Here is a 6000-nt window from a genome sequence, read left to right as displayed (position 1 = left end):
CAAAATTGGAGTAAGTCAGCCCACTTCATTCTTCAGACTCCATACCATAACACTTCAAATGCATGGAATCCAAGAGTTTCAGCCAATCCAGAGTGCTCAGAACAGACCTTCAGCAAATGGATCCAGAGTCCCCCAAAATCCATACACTCTGCCACCTCAAACACATAGCCATAGACATTTTCAGTGCTCTCACCCATCAAAACTGCTACCCTCTCTTCATGTACACCACGCCCAGGGACCCAGATTGTCCGATTTCTCGTCCCCCGCAACCCAATATCCTTGAAGACATACTTAAGTGTTCACAGTCTCTGCAGCCCCCTTTCCATGCCAGGCATCCTTAAATGACCCGGATGGAACGTGCCATCCATGGACTACTTCGGTTTCCATGGACGCAATGTCAAATCGAGTTCAGAGTTGGGGGGAGTTCTCCATTTCAGTTATTTAATCTTTAGTGTTGGCTCTGAAAATACATTTGTTGTTTTGTTACCACTTTTTTTTAACCTTTTCTTGCTTATATGTACAGTAGTACTGTACTCTCTGCATCTTCCATTCCAATTTCCTTATAGGATCCCTCTCAATGCATTCCTAACATCGTAAAGAAAAATCGCGTTTCCAACATCTGCAAAATGAACTCCATTCTTCACGAACAAGAATCACACCATTAGACATAGTCACTCAAAAAATGAATCCAGTGGCATATATAAAAAAAAGCAGATACAGCTTTATTGACAAGCTGCAGTGATTCTTCCCTTTGTACACTGAAAAATGTATACATATCCATGTTTGTCTCATTTATTTGAGAACAAATCTTTGCAGCAGGAAACAGTCGACCTTTGAAAAATCCTTCAGGGCAACCTGTAAACACAGTGCAGTCACATACCCCAAACTGTTCCCTCCACAATGCACAACTATAATGGCTGGACATTTAAAGTGTGCCATACTCTGACAGAATGACAGCAAGCTTGCCCAGTCCAACCCGCAAACTGCATGCCACAAAACTTCCACTTCTTGGGATCCAATACTTTCACAAATGCCATGATATTCAGAATACACCTTCAATGACTGGATCGAAGAATCTCCCAAAATCCATCCACTCTGCTTCCTCAAAGACCTAGCCATAGGCATCATCGGTGCTCTCACCAAACAAAACTCCTGCCACCCTCTCTTCCTGTACACCACACCCATGATACCCGATTGGCTGATCCCCGATGTCCGTGAACATCCACGACAGGCCGCAGTCTAGGCAATCCCCTTTCCTTGCCAAGCATCGTCAGAAGATCTGGATGTGGCACATCTGAGTGTTACAAACATAAAAGTAAAAAGGGTAAAAAAGGGCTGCCCTGTGCTCCACCCCCTTCAATTGGACCTTCTGTCCGCAGACAGAACGTCCAATTGAAGGGGGTGAGGAGATTTACACTCAATCAGCACAAGGCCACCCTTTTACCCTTTTTACTTAGGTTTGTAACTCTCCATCATTGCCTACTTTCAAACAGTCACACATCCATCCACCAATCGCATTCGAAACTCTACATGTAACCTGGTCATAAAACTTGCCCGTGCCCCAATCCAGCACCCATGGACCACATGCACACATTTCTGACTTCATCTCGTACAACAACCTTGATGCTCTGTTCATCACTGAAACATGGTTTACACCAGCCTCCTCACATGTTTTTGACATCCTCCTACTCCAAGGCTACTGCATCCAACATGCCGACCAGGCAGGAGGCAGAGTGACAATCATCCACAGAAGCGATTGGCCATGCTTCATCATTCCCTCTACCAGAACAAGCTCATTTGAATCACTTGCTGCAGGTTCCCCCTATCGCAAAAGGAATCCATCACCTTCCACCTCACCTACAGACCAACTCACTGGACTGACTCTTACATTGCAGACAACACCAACTAACTCTCCTATGGCAAATTAACACATTCAAACAATGTATCTCAGTGATTTTAATGTCCCTGGGTCACAGGCTGACAACCACACTTGAGGCACGCTTTTCACACTTACCGCTTCCATGGGCCTTAACCAAATTGTGCTCTCCCCATGCTCATCAAAGACAGCACCCTAGTATTAATCTTCACATCATCCCCCTGCATCACCTGTGCAGACCCCATCCCACAGGACTGGTCTGACCATGCCGGCAACCCATTCTCAGTTACCAACTCGACTATGGTCACAAAGGTCCGGCTAAACGGCCCCTCCCTCAATGCCGCTCATTGAAATTCTTCCTGGTCAAGGAGCTAGCAAGAACAAGTAACTTACTTGTAACACTTGTTCCCCAGCATGGGTCTAGTATGGATTCACATGCTCATGAATATGCCCACTCGTCAGGCTGGGAATTCCGTGTAAAAAGAAAAAGCAGTTTTGCTTTAGCCTTAAAACTTCATTTCTACTCTAAACCAATCACTGTCCCCTAGGTCATACCGCCCCTTCCAATGACAGTCTACCTAAGCACCACCCCTGGTGGCCATCTTCAGATTTTGAAGAACACGTAAAGTGGCACTACGAAGCACAAAGAGCCACAGAGGGGAAGGAGGGAGAGTTTGCATGCAAGACACATGCTGGAGAACAGAAGGTACAGGTAAGTTACTTGATGCTTCTCCAGCATGAGGTCTGGCATCGATTCACATGCTCATGAATAAGATTACATAGCAGCATATACACACAACCAAGGGGGTGGCAAGACAACATAAGCAATACACTCAAACCTGGAACAGACTCACCTCAAACAAACAGGTTGTGTAGCATCGATGGGCCGACTCAGGACTCCTCCCTGGAATCCCTGCCGATGCAGTACAATTTCGTGAAGGTGTGGGTAGACCTCCACGTAGCAGTCCTGCAGATGTTGAGCAGAGTAACACCCTGTTGTTGCTGTGAAGGCTCTGGTGGAAAGGGCTCTCGGCCGGCCTGGAAGAGATCTGTGAGCTAGATGATGACTATGCATAATGCAGCCGGAGAGGCACCTGGATATAAAGCCTTAGATAGGGCCTTCCCATGATTCAGAGGACCAAAATTCACAAAGAGATGAGGTGTCTTCCGATAGTCCTTCGTGCGTGCCACATACAAATTCAAGGCACAAGCTATGTCCAGCGTAAGCAAAGTCCTTTTCACCAGCGTAGAAGGATTCAGGAAGAAGACTGGCAGAACCAAAGGCTTGTTGAGATGGAATTCTGAAGGAACTTTCTACAAAAAGCTGGGGTGGGTTCGCAGCACCACCCTCGTAACATGGAAAAACAAGTACAGCTGCTTGCAAGTGTGTGCCTGGATCTACCCGACCAGCCTGGCCGAGGTGATGGCCACTAAAAAAGCAGTCTTGCATGAGAGAAACTTCAAAGGGGCCTGAAGCATCAGTTCAAATGGGGGGGAGCCTACCCCCCCCAAACCCAGGAGCTTAGTCAAAACAAAGTTGAGCTCCCAAGCAGGAGCCTTCACTGGTGGAAAAGTCCTGAAAGGGCTTTAAGTAACTCCTTGATGAACCAGTGTGACCACAAGGATGGCTTATCCGGCGCCCTGGTGTAACGGGATATGGCAGCCAGATGCATCTTGACCGAGCCGCAGGCCTGACTAGCCTTGGCCAGGGAAGGCAGATAGGGAAGGAGCTGAGGAGCTGTGATCCACATCGGCGTAATCTTCTTAGTCCTGCACCACACGAGAAGCATTTCCACTTATGGCTGCAGCACGACAACGTACAGGAAGCTCTGGCAAAAGCTAAAATCTTCCTGCATTTCAGTGGTAGTAAATGTCCAGGAGCCAGGCCGTGAGGCTCAGCAATGCTGAATCGTGGTGCAGAATCATTCAGTTTTCTCTGGAGAGAAAATTGGGACGTGGAGGCAGCCAGATGGACTGAGCCACTGACAAGAGAGCTGGTCCGGGTAACAGATCTGCAGTGGCCACGCCGGAGCGATGAGCCTCATCCTGCAATGACATTTCATGAGTGGTGATCACACGCAGCAAGAGGGATCGGAGGGAAGGCATAGAGGAAGAGCCCTTCACACAAAACATGAAGGTGTCTCCTAGACTGCTCAGCTGAAGGAACCTGCTGACAAACCTCTGGGATTGGCTGCTGTCGCAAAGAAGCTCTTTTGGGGATGGCTACTTGCTGAAGAGAAAGGACACTTGATCCTGACAAAGCTCCCACAGGACCACAGCTTCTTGTGGAGCATCTGCAATGGTGTTTTTGGTGCCTGCCAGGTGAAATGGGATGTTTAACATGTCCAGCAGAATAGCCCAGTGCCACAGGGACCAAGCTTCCAGGGAGTGAGCCGGGGAGCATGTCCCGCCATGCTTCCGGATGTAAAACATGGTGGCGGTGTTCTCTGTTTAGAGCCTCACCCCCTTCCCCTGCAGTTGGGGCAGGAATGATTTGAGGGCCCAGAAGACTGCCCAGAGTTCCAGGACATTGATGTGAAGGCCTTTTTCCTCCAGGAGCCAGAGGCCTCTGGCATTTCCGTTGTGTCCCTACCACCCCTCAAGAGAGGCATCCATGGTGACCGTGGCATGGTATGAAAGGATCTGAAAAGGGGCACCTTCTGTCAAATGTGGGTACACTCGCCACCACGGTTGGAGCTTGTTGGAACTCCTACTTGGGGGCGATCATCAGTCCAAGACCCCATGACCTGCAGCCACTGCACATCCAGGAACACTTGTAGAGGTCTACTTTGGTGCCTGTAGAATGGAATGAGGTGGGTACAGGAGGACATCATGCCCAACAGGGAGTTGTTGGCTCGCAGTGTCGTGGATTGCACCAAAAACAGGCGCTGCACCTTCCCCAGGATGGCCGTCACCCTTTCCTTCGAAGGGATAGCCAGGCATGCAACCATGTTGAGACGGGCACCGAGGAACAGAGCGTTCTGCGATGGCTCCACGCAGGACTTCGGATAGATGGAAAATCCGGGATCCGTGAGTAGGCAAATGGTCTCCTCTGTAAGCTAGATCGCCAGCGTGTGAGAGCGGAAACTGATGAGCTAGTCATCCAGATAAGTGCATATGTGGATGGCCGTGAGATGTAGATGTGCTGCCACCAGAACAAGCACTTTGTGAACACCCTCAGTGCGATTTCAGGCCGAAGGGCAAGGCCTTGAGCTGATGGTGCCATCCCTGGACCACAAACTGCAGGAACTTTCAATGTTTTGGATGAATGGAAATGTGAAAGTAGGCATCCTCTAGGTCCAAGGTCACCAGGAAATCCCCTTCCTCCAGCTGGTCATGCATGTGCTGCAACATGGCCATCCTGAACTTCTGGGATTTCAAATATTTGTTGAGGCGCCTTAAGTCCAGGATTGGCCGCCACCCCCACTGACTTTTCTGTACTAGAAAGTATCTTGAGTACACTCCAGAGCCGCTGAGGGACGGACTCTATCGCCCCCTTTCTTAGTATGGCCAGAATCTCCTGCAGCAGTTGGGCCATGTGCAGTTCTTGACATGCCTCCGGAGGAATGTGAGGACACCTGTGTTGGAATTCCAAGGTGTACCCCCGATAGAGAACGTCCAGCACCCGTTTGTCCGTGGTGGTGGTCTTCCACTTGACAAAGTTTGCTAGCCGGCCACCCACTGAGGTATGAAAGAGGGGGCCCGGATCCACGGCCGGTTCAGGCCTGCTTGGGTGCCTGTGTCCTGGCCTGTGGGCGACAACAGCACTGTCCTCCACTGCCGAAGGCTTGGGAGCGAATCCTGTAGGCTTTCTGGGTGGTCAAGCAGGAGGGCTGGAGATAGGGTGCAGAGTATCCCATGGAGGACCTACCAGATGTCTCTCCTGAGGAATGAAAGCATAATCTCCTGTCTCAGCATCCCAATAAAACATGCCGTCTTTGTGTCAGTCTGGATTGTGGCGTCTCGTCCACAGCCTTTCCAAACAAGTTGCCTACATTGAAAGGCATGTACACCACTTTGGACTGCACATCCACGTGAAGTCTGCAGCTGTCAGCCAACCTTGCCGTTGAAGTGCCACCCCATTGCCCACCTGGCGGAGTGCGCAATATCCAGTGCCACTGGGA

This window comes from Ambystoma mexicanum, chromosome 10 (assembly GCF_040938575.1).
Source record: "Ambystoma mexicanum isolate Mex_15411 chromosome 10, UKY_AmexF1_1, whole genome shotgun sequence".
NCBI classification, from domain to species: Eukaryota; Metazoa; Chordata; class Amphibia; order Caudata; family Ambystomatidae; genus Ambystoma; species Ambystoma mexicanum.
The sequence above is the reverse complement of the archived record's forward strand: the minus strand, read 5'-3'. Positions refer to the sequence as shown.